General features: G+C 41.1%; 1 long non-coding RNA gene across 3 annotated transcripts in view; it reads left to right on the top strand.

The window, feature by feature from the left end:
• Positions 1-9,482, top strand: part of LOC102148682 (uncharacterized) — a 95,659-nt gene extending 86,177 nt beyond the window's left edge. The window contains exons 8-10 of one of the 3 annotated variants that reach the window (XR_011420984.1): positions 2,791-2,971; positions 8,148-8,233; positions 8,402-9,482. This is a non-coding gene — a long non-coding RNA (uncharacterized lncRNA). Of the gene's footprint in view, positions 1-2,790; positions 2,972-8,147; positions 8,342-8,401 lie in introns of those variants that run through there. The other 2 variants (XR_011420983.1, XR_011420982.1) reach the window with 2 other exon arrangements.
• The last annotated feature ends 7,250 nt before the right edge of the window (positions 9,483-16,732 follow it).

Genomic DNA, 16,732 nt, shown 5'->3' with positions numbered 1-16,732 from the left:
TTCAAACAGCCAGCCATTTGTTTATTTTCACTGGATGCTGATTAACCCAAATTCAGTTGATGTATTTCCCTCAATGAACATTTCTTCTATATATCACATTCACTTGGTAGAATCAAGTTATAAGGAAAAAGTAAATATAATTTCTTATATCCTCTTGATAAAACATTCATTCCAATTTCTGATCATTAGGAGTACTTATTCCAAAACAAAAATTGGTAACTTGTGAGACTGACTCAACTCAGTTGGAATCTGAGACTCAGGATACATTAAGTCCTGGATCTGTCAGCTACCTATTTTGTCTTTGGACAAGTCACAGACTGTGTGTCTTGCTCACTGTATGAAAAGAAAATATGCAGTGCTCACATCGTGGGTACAATTAATGTACATGATTTCAACGGTGACAATGAGGGAGAGGGTTTTAATAGAGAAGTCCTTCATTTAGTCCAGGAGCCTAACAATCATATGCCCCGATGAGATGGAACTGAGAAATATTAACTGGCCTCCTCCACTCCCACTGTTCCTTCATCCTTCATACCTTTCTTGGTGTGCACGTGTCGTTGGGTTCAGCATAATTCTCATGTTTAAAGATCTACATTTTTATAAAACATGAGTCCAAACTCCAAGTCTCCTACCTAATTTGTGCTCAAATGAGGAAAAAGCAACCTATTTCAATGTCAGGGGTGGCGGGGGAGTTGGAGGAAGGTCCGTTAGACTTACAAAGAAACAGTATTCCAGTCTTCAACCCAGGACTCCCCTATAGGATTTTCAGGGGCAATTTTGATCATAGGAAAATCCCTGAGGACTTATGCACGCCCTATAGGACATAAGGCTTTTTTGTAATATTTGCTACCTATCCCCCAGGGAAATGGTGAAGGTTGAACTTGGTGGTGAATGTGAAAGTGTATTCACTGTCACAAAATGATGAACATCAAAGAAATCCACAACTATGTTGGTGCGTGCTATCTGAAACAGGAAATTAAAGTGATAGGCATCTCTTTATGCATATTGCCTATGTTGGTTGATGGCACAACAAATCAGAGGCTCAAGCCAAAACCCTGTGAGTCTGCCCCCTCTCGACCCAACACCTTCTCCCCCAAACAACTTCCTAAATGTTTTTCCTGTCAGTCTCCTACTCCCACCATACCACAATTTGAGTTTCAGCTCATGTCCCCGCTGAACTTGACTCATCATCTCACATCTAGACTCTGCCCTCTCCAGTATATTCCACACACTACCAGCAAGCTGACCTATTGTAAAACACACAGCTGAAAATAGTTTCTCCCTACTTCTAAATTCATTGTCTCCTCATTGCCCATGGGATAATATTCAAATATTATCATGTGACATATGAGGTTTGCTGGATTTGCTCCCTTCCGACTTCTTTATCTTCATTTCTTGCCACCACTTCCCTTTGAGAGTTTACTCTGGTAATTCCTATCTGTAGATTCACCCCAGTGACCATGCTGCCCACATGCCACACTTTTGCTCACGCTGTCCCTGCACCTCTACCCCAGAGTACGGCTGGCAGACTCCTGTTCACTGTTCAGATCCCACCTCACATGCCACCTCTCCTGGGTACCTATTACTGATTGCTTTTCACAGATAAAATCAATCACTCTTTCCTGGGCACAATCTCTACAAAATATATAAATCTTCTAGATGTCCTTATTACTCATACAGCGATAAGAGTGTGGGCATGTTTGTCTTTTCTACCACACCATGAGCTCCTTGCTCCTGGACGATGTTCTCTTCACCTCTGTAGCCCCAGTCCTAGAATGATGCCTGCTGCTCATTACATATCTGCTGGGTTTAATGAAATTTTGTAAGTTTTTTGTAACAAAAGTAAGGAGAAAACCCATACTGCTCTGTCTTTATTAGAAAGGAACACTGGAGGAAAAAAAATACTAATGGACTCTATTCATTAAACATTTTGGCCATACCAAGGGAAGAAAAAATCCTGATTCTAGAGTTCCTGCCTTTTTGATCTGATTTATGGCATCTCTTTCCCTCCCTCCCTCTCGCTATGTGCCAGGCATTATGTCAGGCACTGGGGAGAAAGCGGAAGGAGTTAGAGGGGATACACAGAGAAAAGAAGTTCTTGTCCTCTGGGAAGACAGGTTGGGAGGCAGGAAGTAGTTAAAAGGGGAGAAATATGAAAAATGCTGTGGGAGCCAAGAGAAAGAACAAAAAATCATCCTGAAGATCTCCTGTCCCTAAATGGTCCACATGAAAAGAAAACCAGAGGATCAGCAACTTGATGCAAGAATCTAAGATATCCATGGCCTATGATTCTAAGATTCTGCATAATAAGGCGGTTATTTGGCAGACCTCAGCATAAGTCAACAAAAAGCATACAGATTTTCTGTGATCATACTGGAACTCTGATTTAAAGCCTCAGTTCGTTGTGTTTGATTTTAGGTTCTAAACAAAAAGAGTGTTAATGATTACCTATTATATATCTTTCAAATTCATGAAACGTTAAAGTAGTGAATATTTATTCAATATCAAACTTCAATTCTCAGGCCATGAAGAAAGTATACTTTGAAGAAAAATAATTCATTATGTAATTTTTTTAATTAGGAAGCTGGATTCTGTGCCATACTCTTCAAGCTGAGAGCAATACTGACATAGCATAAAAATTATTGTGAATCAGCTTTCCTTACTGTCATGACCATTTAGTTGCTAAAATATAGGGAACTAAGAATATTAACCCTTCTCAATGTCAATGCAGCTGGAATGTCTTTCTTTTTTTAATTGAGAGTTTACGCAATATTCTATTTCCTTTTTTAGTAGGTATTATTTTGCCACTGACCAGAGAGAAAAGGTAGTCTGAGGGAACAACCCTGGACCAGCACAGAGGGTCTTGGTCCCAGTCCTGCCCCTGCCTGTGTGTGGCTTTGAGTAAGGCAACCAGTCAGCAGTGTGGAAATACAATGGAAAGAATGTAGATTTGCCACCAAAAAGACCTGAGGTGAGTCCCAACCCTATCAACTTAAAAGCTTTCCTCATCTAGTCATCTGTAAAGCCATCTAATGTTTTAAGGATTAAATGACTTTGTAGATATGTGTGTGTTTATATGTACACATATATATTAAGCTATCTGTGTATCTATTTATCTATATATCTGTCTGTCTATCTACCTACCTACCTACTTGCCTATCCACTCATCTACCTATCTATCTAGTAAGTAGATGAATGTTGGCTCCTTTTACTTTCTGGTCTTCCATGTTCTGATCTATATGAAATAGCATGGATGAACCAGATCAATGGTTTTTCAAACTGTGATCCTGAGAACCCTCAGCCCCCTTAGATTGTGAAGGTGAACCCACGGCAGGCCTTCCTAAAACCCTGCTTTAACCTGATAGATTCAACTTTCATTTACTTTAAATATTGGGGTTCTATAGGCAATAAAACAATTGTACCATAAAAAGTTAATGCTTAACAATATTTGACAACTTCAGGTCTAGATGGCCTCTAATGAAATATTTCCATTCTAAGATTATACATTTTATTATTTTTCTCTCTGTTCTCTTAAATATAGTACTTCTTTATCATAATGAACATAATTCTTTAAACATAATGGACGTTAAAATGCGTTGGTATGTATCCAGATGTATGGCTGAGGGGGTGTTGATTATAAAACCTAAATAAAATGTTAAATAATACAAGCAAAAAGAGGCTGAGCTCAATGTTAAAGAGAAGGCTTAGGAAGAGGTAGTGACTGGAGGGAGAAGAAACTCTCTGGATATGAACGTCTGTGTGAGGGCTGGCCAGTCTCCTGGCCTAGGAAAAGCAAAGAATACAAAGTCACAGGACCAGGCACCACTATTCTCAATCCTGTGAGGGCTGGGACTGATTTGGGGTGATGGTTCCTGTCCAAGTAAACCCCAAAGAGATTACATCATATTTGCCAAAAGGATCGTTTGAGAACGTAGAATATGACTTCAGTAGGACTCTTCTCAGCCTACCCCACTCTCAGCATCTGCTGACTCATGTCCAGAATTATCTGAATCAGTTTACATTTTTCAGTCTACAAGAAAGAGGCTCAAAATGTAAAACTCAAACACTATATGAAAATAGACTCATACAACCAGTTCTCTAGCCACATTCACTTCATAAAATACTTATTTAGACCTATCATGTACAGACTCACAAAAACAATCCCCAAGTATACATAACTTGATGAGATATTTCTTATTTTGATAAAGATGACTTAGGGACATTAGACATAGTTTAATTAGACATAGTTGAAAAGTTGATGGGGAACAGGTTCAAAAGATAAAATAACATCAAGATCAAGGACTTCATAATATGCCTGGGATGAGCCCTATTTGCCTCAGAAACTATTCATTGGTATATTTTTAATATAAAGCCAGGAGAGTGGAGCTCTGCTTCTCAAGAAACCTTTCTTTTTTTCATATGGCTGAGTTGTTGTAAGAAGCTGTGGTCACTGGAATTACTTAAAGTGTCACCATATAGTTGGTTTTAATCCTCTCAGTGTGTAATTTGACATTTGATGATGCATGGCCTGGATATCTCTCTTTCTTATGGGATGCTCTTTGAGTAAGCTTACTGTAAGCTTACTGTAAGCTTCCTGAAAACACCAACTTTCCCTGTGTCACAAAACGCTTCTTTAAAGGTTGCTGTTCTCTAGGATTCCTGCCATAGCACTGTTCTCATTCTGTTTTTCATGCTTTTCTTCTAGCTAGTGATTCTTAAGCTTTTGGGAATTTATGGATCCTTTTGAGAATCTGAACAGAGCTATCCATGATCTCCCTCTCCATGACAAATGGATAATGTGCAAATTTTATAATTCCTTCGGTTTACAAAGCTCTTAGGGACAATTCATCGTTTACTCAAAGGGCAGTTCACTGACCACCTGTGTCAAAATCAACTGGTTAATTTCTTTTCTTTTTTTTTTGAGGAAGATTAGCCCTGAGCTAACATCTTCTGCCAATCCTCCTCTTTTTGCTGAGGAAGACTGGCCCTGAGCTAACATCTGTGCCCATTTTCCTCTACTTTACATGTGGGATGCCTGCCACAGCATGGCTTGCCAAGCGGTGCCATGTCCGCACCCGGGTTCTGAACCGGTGAACCCTAGGCCACCAAAGCAGAATGTGTGCACTTAACCGCTGTGCCACCAGGCTGGCCCTGGATAATTTCTTAAAACACAGATCCTGAGCTCCACCCTAGACCTATGGAATCAGAATTGTTGGAAGTGGGGCTGAGGCTCTGAATTTTAGGTTGCTTCCCAGTGATTCTTCTGCTGGTTGAAGGGCAGGGAAGATCCTCTGCTATGGCCATTTCCCTATCCAATCATGGCATCAGCTGGATCTGGAATAGACGCTCCTCCAGCACCCACTCACCTCTCTCCTGAGGAGCCCAAGCTCTCCAAGGTCATTTCCATATGACCAAAGGGCATCTCCACCTGCATTCTCACCCGCTCTGCGTGCCGCGTTCAGTATATCCATACACAGCCATTCCCAGTTTCCACACACAGCAGACTCTTGGACTCCTGTACACTTATTGGAGGCACTTCCCACCCACCTTCCCAGCAAACTCTTGCTCACTCGTCCTTTAAGACCCGTTGCCTCAGAATTTACTAGCTCTCTTCTCTATTCCTGGATTATTCGCTCTTCACTGAATGCCCATAATTCTTTTTTTTTTTTTAAATATGCTTTTTGGTGAGGAAGATTGGCCCTCAACTAACATCTGTGGTCAATCTTCCCCCCCTTTTTTTTTCTCCCCAAAACCCCAGTACATAGTTGTATATCCTAGTTGTAAGTCATTCTAGTTCTTCTATGTGGGATGCCACCACAGCATAGCTCAATGATCAGTGTGTAGGTCCGCGCCCAGGATCCGAACTGGCAAACCTTGGGCCACCAAAGCAGAGCGCATGAACTTAGCCACACTACTCCACAGGGCCATCCCCTGAATGCCCATAATTCTCACACGTATGAGATTGTCCCTCTTCTCACTGTACAGTGTGTGTTCATGCACTGGTCTACCTGACTACATGATGAGCACCCTGATTTTACTGCAAAAGCAGCACCTGGCACCTGGCTGTCCAGGATGGTCACTCCTTAACTGTTTCTAGTAAGAGTGGAGGATGTCCAACTTACTTTCCTACACAGGATCACAGACCATCCAAAGTATTATGCAAACAAGGAAACTAAGGCCAGGGGATGTGCCTGATTTATCAAAGCCGCTCCATTCAGCATCCAGTGACTCCCAGTCCATACAAGGGCACCGTGCATTGTGGGAACAGATGCCAAAACACAGGATCCCGACCCTCAATTTTAATCTAGTTAGCAATACAGGACACATATGTGACCAACTATAATTCAGTATTGTGATGAGAAGGTGATATAGTACCAGAGATTGCTAAGAGGCTACTACAAGTTAGGAAGAACAAGGGAGAATTGATAGGGGAAAAGCCATTTAAGGTGTGGCTGGGAAGATGGGTCAAGTTTTGAGGGACAGATAGAGTCCAGGGAGCATAAACAGAGAGGAGAGAGCACGCTGTGAGAAGGCTACTGTGTGTGCATGGAATCAAATTTCACTGCAGCACTAATAACGTAAAGGAGGGCTGCAGACCAGGCCGCAAAGGCAGAGCAGAGCAATCTAATGCCAGGCTGGGGCCCACCCTGGGCAGGAATGGGATTACCACTCTGCCACGTTCATGATTCCATATGGTCATCCACAACAGTCTGGTGACAAAGGAAGGCAAAAATGTGATCCCATCTTACAGACAAAGGAAGACATCAGAATATTGCTCTAACTTGCCTACAGGAGAGAGGTAGATGACGGCAGAGGTGGAGCCTGACCCTTGGTTTCCTAACCCTGAAGAGGTTTTCCTTACAGTGTAATCATTATACATAATTACAGAAGGATGACTATTCCGTGGATGCTCCTTCCATTTCTACTGCTTAAGTAAAGTGCATCTTTACTAAAGCCGACACGTTAGATGTCATCCTTTAAATTGTCCCCAAAAAGCATTGACATCTTAACACCACCGAAGATCCTTTATAGACTTATTAAACAAAGATTTGATGACAAAAGAAGCAAGTTAATTAAAGAAAGGAACAGAGAAGTGAGATTTATTTCCTCAAATAGATACCAGAGAAAATTGACTCCTAGAATCAACTACCAATAGTTCTCCTGAACAAATCAGTCCTTTAGAAACTGAAGGATGTTAAGCAAGGGTGCTCCCAGAGGCCATACACTAAGGTAGGCATGTTTGTGGCAAAACACAGCGACTTGCAGAATTAACCGCTTGTTTACTTTGCCACTTGCATCATAAACCTGACCTTACGTGGAAAGCAGCCACAAGGAACCATCTCAGCACCACTGCAGCAGGGTGCTGAGAAAGCAAATCTCCCTTCGAAACTGGAAGGAAATGCTCATGCTCTCCAGCTCAGCAATGCTGTACTGGAGAGGAAATTAGTACCAAAGATGGAACAGCATTACTGTTCCACTCAGTAAGATGAAAACAATGGTGTTTGGCCAAAAGGTACAAGGAAATCTAGAAGTCTGATGGGAACAGAGGAAATGAAGATGGATCTTACAGAGAATCCAAATTGGAACAAAGTTGTGCAAGTGAAAGTCGAGAGGGAGAGCATGGTTTGTGTGGAAAAGGATATGACCATAGTGGCCTCTCAGCTTAAAATTCTGTATTCTTTAAACTCTTACCTTAGCTTCCCGCATAGAGAGTGGCAGATAATTGGTAAGGGACTACAAAATAAAAGATTTGTAGAGAACACAAACATAATTAGCTGTATCCTGTCATTTTTTGGAGACAAGATTTTCTATATGAAAATTTTGGTCACACATTGGGCCAACAATATTTAAGAAAAGAAATAAAGAGATTGGGGCAGACAGTTTTTATCTCATTTTATTTCGAATCAGTTTAAAAGCCAAATGAAAAACACTGCACAAAATTCTTGCACTGTCTTCAAATCCTATTTTTGCTTTGGACCCGAATTCAATCAGCTGCTCAGCATTTCAGTTACTCCTCCATGTGGAGTCCTCCTCCATCCATGTTCTTCTCCTCACCGCGGCAGGAAGACTATCCTTATCCATGTCCTAAAAGAATGCGTCGCCATTTTCTTCTTCCTCTTCTCATTCCTGGTCCTCCTTGTCACTAGGAAGAAAATCATGCTGACTGAACAGATCACAATATCCCACTCCTCAAAGACCTGGAAATGGAAAACAAAACTTGTGTTTTTCTTTGGTAAGTCTTCTAACTTCCAGCCCTAACCTTGCATTCTCACCTCTAATGGATCTACCTTGGCTCATTCTGGCTGTTTTTGTTTTTTTTTTAAATTTTTTCCTAAGCCAATCTCTGGTTTGTCTGTGTTTTTACTACTAGTTGTTTGATTTGTCTGATTATTATCTTCAGATTCTTGGCTCCAAATATCACAAAGTGCACCCTGGTAAATTTAAATAGAAGACCAATTCACCAGAATGGTAACAATAAATGGTAGACTGGGGAACCATGCTTTGGCAGGGACCTACGGAGGGCAGACACAGATAGGATCAGCCCACAGGAGCAGTCTGCATAGGAACACTGGACTCCCCCATCACTCTGTGCTCTGCAAAAGCCACACAGCAAATCATCTCTAATCCCACCAGTCATTCCCTGAAGTTTCCTATTTTCTGCATTAAGCTTCTAGTTGGCTGCATATAGTCACTGACTCATATTCCAGCTACCAGGGAGAAGACAGACAGACTCTCCATCCCGCTTTGGTCTCCTCAGAGGGAGGTGTGTCTTGCCTCCTTCTTGTCCTGAGATCCCCTGATCCATTGCTATCCACTCCTGCTGCCTGTTTCTCGAGAGAACGGACTGAAAAGAATAAAGCAACACTGCTGCAAAGATACTATCACGGGTGGTGCAATGGCCAGTCCCATCAAAGGACTTGTTACCTTATTTTCAAATGGCACAACTGCCTACCACTTATTCCTGGCAACATGGAAAGGAACTTGACATCTCGATACTCAGAGAAAATGAAGACAGTGAAGGGAGGTAATATCTTGGGAGCCAGAAGTCTAGTCTCTGGTAAATGACACTCATGTCTATTTGTTTACTATTTACACACTCTCTCATTTGTTTTAGATTCAAGCACCTAACAATAATTCATAGTCTGTGAAATTCTGCCTCGAATAAACACATAGGAATTGGGGACTTATTGCACAGGGTTTCTTTAAACTGTTCCGTACAAGACCCAGCACAGTGCCATACTCATTAGAATTCTTAATAATGAGTCATTGATGACAAAAACTATGAGGTGTATGACGAAAAGATAAAAAAGAAATAAAAAATCAAAACACAGCTACACAGCACTGGTTAAGATTGAAAATGTCCACTAATCTGTATGCAACATGAAGTTCTAAGGCATTTTCACATACTTGAAATATAAACTTGTCATTTTGAAAAATTAAAAGGAATACTACGCCATTAAAGATGTATTGGGTAGACTTGCAGCACGTGTGCGACCAGTTATGTTAGCGGTGCCAAAATCGGAGGAGATGGGCCAGAGAGGAGAAGGGAAGAAAGGTGAGTGAAGCCAAAAATCTGACAGTGTAACGGGTCCCAAAATGAAATAGTATGCATACAGCCAAAGAGAAAGTAGAATTATAAATTAAGCCAACAGAAAATGGTGTGACACCACCAAAAACATTAGCAAATACAGCCCCCAAAAAATATGAATAATGATAAAAATGGCGTTTTGAAGTGAAGCAAGTTTAACCATTTGAAACTTCTTAAAGCTAGTATGGCAAAGCTAGTCTGCAACCATATATGAACTCTGTTGATTTAAACCCTGCTTATATTACATATAGGGAAAGAGAAGGGAATTTGACACTTAATGATCACCTACTATGTAGCAGTCACTTAATATACCTCACTTAATACTCATACCCCCAAACCCTACCATATTGGGAGCATTGTGCTCACTTAACTGATGAGCAAACTAAAGCTTGCAGAGTTAAGTTTCTCAAGATTATATTAGCAAGTTAATAACAGTAACTAGCATTCAAATCACGATGTGCCAGCTTTCAAAACTTATCTACCTCAATTTTTTTTTCCTTTCACAAATATTAGATGGGATATGGAGATCCCTGGTTGCCCCTCAATGGATGTTTTTACAAAACTGCTAATTTTTCCAAACAGGTTCCATCAAATTTTTTGACTAAGAAAAGATCTGTATCCCCTTCCAAACTGACTTCAATACTCTACTAAACCAAAGATTTGTAAGACTGCTCCTTCATGTCTTGTTCATCATAACATTTCCAGAATCTACCCCTTCCCAATTATGAAACTCCTAAGTGACTTCTTCCTTTAAAGTGGGGTTAGAAAATTAAGAATACTTACAAAATATACATAAAATAGATTTTAAGACAAGAGCATCCATCCAAGTAACTAATAAACTTAGAAAACGCATTCTTTGAAAAGTGGCCACAATTAAGAAGTCAAAGGACATCTGAGCTCAATAGGTAGTTTTCTCTGACTATTGTTTCCATGGCTCACGAGACCATGTCCAACATTAATAAAACCTAAAATGAACTATTGTCATGTTTCCTGCTTGTAAAAATCACACAAATATTAAAAAAGAAGAAAGTAACAAGGCCTATCATATGTACTTTCCTAGAATGTCATACCATCCAAGACCAAATGACATTCAGAATCACACCACAAATATTATAAGACCAAGAAAACACAAAAATGCATTCAGCAGAATTCAACTTGGTTTATTAAGTTAGGCGGGAATCTTGGCTAATTCTTACAAGATAAGACTTCCAATAAGAGTCGAAACCAAAATCATTTCATTTGATTATAAATATATATATCTTTGTGAGTTGGAAAGGGAACAAGAGGGAGGAAAATAATCAAAAAAGATACGAGTAGGCTTGGTAAATGCTGGATGGAAAAGCCATTCATTCAACAAATATGCACAAACATCGAATGTGTACCAGGCTGTGTACTGAGTTTTGGGATACGGCGGTAAACACAATGGAAGCAGCATCTGCTCTCATGGAGCTCAACAGTTAATAGGAAGAATCTACCACCTAGTAAACAAGACTGGTCTTCTCTCCAAAAGTTGGAAATGAAGCACAGTTAGTCTCTGTTTGAAAGTTTTAGGATCTTGTGAAGAAACAAGATAAAACAGCGAGGTAGGTTCTGGCCAAAAGAAAATCCAAGATAAACAAGTTCAAAGAAGGGAGAGAACAACAGACCCCCCCTTCTGATTCTTCCCCTCTGGAGGCAGCCGTATTGGCTGTGATAATTAATTTTGTGTGTCAACTTGACTGGATCACAGGGTGCCCAGATATTTGGCTAACTGCCATCTCTGGGTACATCTCTGAGGGTGTTTCCAAAAGAGACTAGCGTTTGAATCAGTAGACTGAACAAAGAAGATGGCCTTCCCCAGTGTGAGCGGGCATCATCCAATCTATTGAGGGCCTGAACAGAACAAACAGGAATGAAGGAATGGAGAATTTGATTTCTCTGCCTGAGTGAATGAGCTGGCACACCAGCCTCCTGCCCTTAGACTGGGACTTACACCATCGGCCCTCTGATTCTCAGAACTACACCACCAGTTTTTCTGGGTCACCAGCTTGCAGATGACAGAGCATGAGACTTCTCGGCCTCCATAATCATGAGATCCAATTTCTTATAATCGATCTCTCTATACATATGTATGTGATATATATATGTGAGATATATACATATATATAACTCCTATTGGTTCTGTTTCTCTGGAGAACCCTATTACATTGGCTTTTTACTGTCTTGGCCTAGGTCACAACTGTTACTCCAGGGTTTTGCACACCCCTCCTCCTGGAATACTCTTAAAGCCTTTTATCACAAAACAAACTCCTGCAATCCTGAGGTCTCAGCTCAAACATCACTTCCTCAGTGACAGCCTCCCTGATCCGCTCACCCACCAAATAAGGTCTCCCTACATTCCCTCAGAACTTATATTTCACATTGGTTAACCTCAGTTCACTTGTGATTATTTCTTCAGTGTAAAAGTATGACTTTTTTTTTTAAAGATTGGCACCTGACGCTATTGCCGATCTTTTTTTTTTTTCCTGCTTTTTTTTTTCTCCCCAAATCCTCCCAGCACATATTTGTATATTTTAGTTGTGGGTCCTTCTAGTTGTGGCATGTGGGACGCTGCCTCAACATGGCCTAATGAGCAGGGCCATGTCCACGCCCAGGATCTGAACCCTAGGCCACTGAAGCGAGCACATGAACTTAACCACTCAGCCAGGGGGCCGGCCCCCTAAGAAGTACAAAATTTTTTTAAAACAAAAAGTAAAGATTACTATTAGAGAGGCAGTTGTGAGGAAATTCTTCACAGAGTAAGAATCATATACTAGATAGTGAAGTGACAAGGTTACATACAGGCTTTTGGGACAGTCTGTATCCTAGTTGCCTGGCACTGTGCAAGTCACACTGCAAAGACAAATCTCATTTAATGCTCACAGCAACTCTATCAGAGAACAACTGTATACACTTCATAAATGAAAAAACTGGGGTTTGAAGTGAATATGCTTTCTACCCAATTTGTAAGCAAAAAAAAATTGTCTTTCCAGACACAGGTCTTATTCTAAAATTACATGTAAAAAACCTGATTTTTGACTCCTTTTGTTTTTGGATGAGGAAATCAAGACCCCAGGCTGTGAAATCACTTACCTTGAGTGGCAGAGCCAAAAGGGGCAGGTGATGGCAGTGGCAATGTATAGAAAGGAACAAAAGTCACTATCACTGGGAATGAAAATCCAACCAAGTTAAACATAGGGGTGGAGGGATAAACAAAAGTCCAGTGTGACCCTAACATTTCAGGCTATTTACAAGACTAGATGTCAGGAGAGGTGCTCATGGAAAACGATGGCAGACGCATCCAGCACACAATTAGCAAGGTCGGATCCACCTAAAAGGTGTCTGAGGACAATTGTGAGTTAAGGAGCACAGACATTTGTCCAGTCAGTAGATCAGGTTGGAAAGATAAGCTGAAAACAGACTGATACTGGCCTTCAAGTTGGGCACCCAGCCTTCCTCAGGTCACAGGACATACAGGAAACAAATATCTGTACAGCTCACTGGGGTCGGGGTGATAAGCCCAGTCTCTGTCCTCTTGGGGGGAAAGGCACACCCAGAGCCCATTTGGGGCACACAGGCTGGAGCGTTCTGCTCTGTCATAGGAACCAAGAAGAAACTGTCTTTGTTCCTCTCCCAAGGGGACATCCTTCCGTCTTATCATTTTGGGCCTTTGATGCTCAACTCCGGACACTGAAAGGCTCAGTTATGCTGGGAGTTCAGTTTTGTTAGAGACAGAGGCTGTGAAGGATGGAATTCTAGGTGGATATGCACTGGTCCAAAAATGAAGAAATCACATGAAATAAACTTTGGCCATAAACTGGGACACATTTTATCCAGATTTTTAGGGAAAAGAACCGTTCTGGAAGTGACCAACAGGTGGGTAGGATAAAATGAGGGTGTGGCACAGTTGAGGTGAGAATGTCAGGAGGGTCTTAAATGTCAAATAGAAAAGTTTATTTGCTATAATAGCTAATAAAGAGCCATTCTGGGCACCTGAGCGGAGACTGACATGAGGAACGGTACTCAATTTGCAGCTGCACAGCATGAAGAAAAAAGAGACTAGCCAACACCAGCAAGTGAAACTGTACCCCACACCCACGAGGTTAAAGTAAGAAACAGATTAACCGAAGCTTCTGAGTTTGTCTTGCAGAATAGCAAGGACGCTGCAGATAAGGAAAAAACTTGCTGACAACGCCCCCGCACTGCCACCAAGCCTGACTAAACATCATGCAGGTGCATTGAGAAGCTAAAATGACCAGTCGTAAACTAGATGTCACAGACTAAATATCCACTGCATGCAACACATAGAACCCCCCAAATTCGCACATGTGACCCATGAGGAAATATGAAAGACAGTCATGCCTGCACAGAAGATTCTTAAAACTTCAGCGTCCAATGCCCTCCTACTCCCTCCCTCCTACTGTCTACTTCCCCAGTAAATATCCCACACAAAAGCCACTTGGGGAGACAGGTTTGAGTTTTGCCTCCTGTCTCCTTGCTTGGCTGTCCTGCAATAAAGAAATAAACTTTCTTTCTGCAAAAGACCTTTGCCTCAGCATCTGGTTCTTCTGTAGCGCATTGGGCAAACAAACCTGCTTGTGGCTGGTAACATAAGCACAGAGGTGGCTTCAAAATTAGTAGAAAGGGTTAATCCACAGTACTTTGGAGGAAGATGTGGCAGTATAAAAGATGGTGTGTTAAAAAAAATAGCCTGTAACAAGCCTGTTTCACTAAGAGGCTTAGAAATCTTTTATTCTTTCTCTCTTTCTCTCTTTCTCTCTCTCTCTCTTTCTTTCTCTCTCTCTCTCTTTTTTTTTTTTAATGAAGATTAGCCCTGGGCTAACATCTGCCAATCCTCCTCATTTTGCTGAGGAAGACTAGCCCTGAGCCAACATCCGTGCCCATCTTCCTCCACCTTATATGTGGGACGCCTACCATAGCATGGTTTTTGCCGAGCGGTGCCATGTGCGCACCCGGGATCCGAACCAGCGAACCCAGGGCTGCTGAAGCGGAACGTGAGAACTTAACCACTGCGCCACCGGGCTGGCCCCTATTCTTTTTTTTCTTTTTAAATAAGACAACAGAATGTAAAAGTGAACAAAGGATATTAAATTTTATAATAAATTTAAAGCTTATCAGAACTAAATTTATCCCCATGGTATTTCCTTTTACAGCTATCAAAATGATAACACAGAAAAATATCCTTTAGTCACAAAACTATCCTGTAATTCCAATTTTCTTACCAAAACCTAGAAAGATATTATATATTTGGGGATTTACATGGAAACTTTTCTCTAGCAGGTTACCAGGTCTTAAAAACCTAAAGTGAATAAGGACCTTGCTGACCAAATCAAAAAAGCAACAGTTAACCAACATTAACTGTCATTATAATACTAGATACCAGGCTTCTTAAGCCATCTGCAAACATAGGTTTTTATCCAACTTGCTTTAAGTGAAGTTTTTAAATGCTTGACAAAGCAGAGACAGATCTGGCCTCATGAGCTAAATAACGTCACTTAAAAGCAGAATTTTTTAACCCTAGGGATTTCTGCAAAGATTTTAAAAAATATCTCTAAATATATATCTATGCTTTATAAACCACAAAGCACTAGATTCAGGTAAATTGTTGTTCAAGTGAGTCACTCTCCCAGCAAGTCCCATCTTTCTGCCTGTGACACTGTAAGCACAAACCATATGCTATCCCATTAAAACAGCTTAGGCTATTAGGAACAAATGGTGTCGGATTGTAATTACACTTAAATAGGGCTCCAAGTCCTACCACAGTCAAGACATGCATTTCCTACATAGTCCCAAGGTAGGTTTTTTTTTTTTTTTTTTTTAACATATCCATAATCTCAGTTAAAGCAGAAATATTATTGGCTTACATATCTGTATATTCTAAAGTATACAAGGAGACCAAGCAGGTTCCAGACTGTAGGGAGAAATGCACTTAATGAGCGATTACTATTTAAAGACCAAATCCTTGTTAAAACAGCTTGACAAAAGAATAGTGCTTTTTAACACACACAGCTTGCTGTAATTCTGCCAGCTAAAATGTAATGGGGCGGGGACAAAAACCATCCTGCCCCTCCCGTGGACTCCCTTCTCAGCAGCAGTTCGCTTGGCCACATCCCAGTGCTGTTTCTGCAGAGCTCCTTGGTTCTTAACAAGGCCATTGTGGGGCTGTTTGGGCAAGTAATTCCAAAGGCAAATATTGGAGCAGCTAGATAGCTTTCAAAGCATGTCACACCAAGTGAAGTCGCTCCTCAAATGCAAGTGATCTCATCCTAGGCAAACTTAGACCATTTAAGTTGTAATCAGGAAATATCAACAGATAATTCAGATAATATCTCAAATTACCCTAGAGTGGGACCCTGGCAAATTGCCCTAAGCTTTTTACCAAAGAGAAATTTCCAGGACATCTTGTCAATGTTGGGTGTTACTTCCAATGGGGGCGAGATGGAAGGGGCTCCGGTAACAGCACCCTCTCAAAATCCTGGGAATAGAAGACTGGGGTTCCCTAAGTCAAGAACTCTGCCTCTTGTTTGCAAAGTGGTTCATTTTAATGGTGACAGTGAGGATTTGGAGTGCTATAAAGTATTAATCTATTACCATCACTAATGATGCTGAGGAATTATACTTGGCTTTTACCTCTTGTATTAATTAGGATTAGATTAATCAAAAAGGGCAGGAAAACTCAAATGTCAGTGGGTTAAACAAGAGTATTTTTCTCCCAAAGAGATGAAGTCTGTGTTAGTAGCCTGGGACTAATGACAGCTCTGCTTTTTGATGTCCCTAGAGACTCCACGTCCCCCCAGCCTGTGGTTTCATGGTCCAAAGGTGTGGCCTTGATCCTCACTGTGGAGATGGGGCTCTGTCCGGCACACCCACATCCATGGAGAAGAATGGAGAAGGGGGAGAAGGGTGTGCCCCTCCGCTAAAGGCACTGGGTGGAACTTGTGCCCAGCACTTCCATGCAAAGAGCACTGTCTAGAGGTGTGCGGATCAGTTTGAGGCTACTAGCCACATGCAACTATTTCAACGTAAGCTTAAAGTAACCAAAATTAAATAAAATTTCACATTCATTCCTCAAAGACACCAGCCACCTTTGAAGTGCTCAGCAGC

The sequence above is a fragment of the Equus caballus genome, chromosome 8, assembly GCF_041296265.1.
Source record: "Equus caballus isolate H_3958 breed thoroughbred chromosome 8, TB-T2T, whole genome shotgun sequence".
Classification (NCBI taxonomy): Eukaryota; Metazoa; Chordata; class Mammalia; order Perissodactyla; family Equidae; genus Equus; species Equus caballus.
This window is presented reverse-complemented; position numbering and strand designations above follow the sequence as displayed.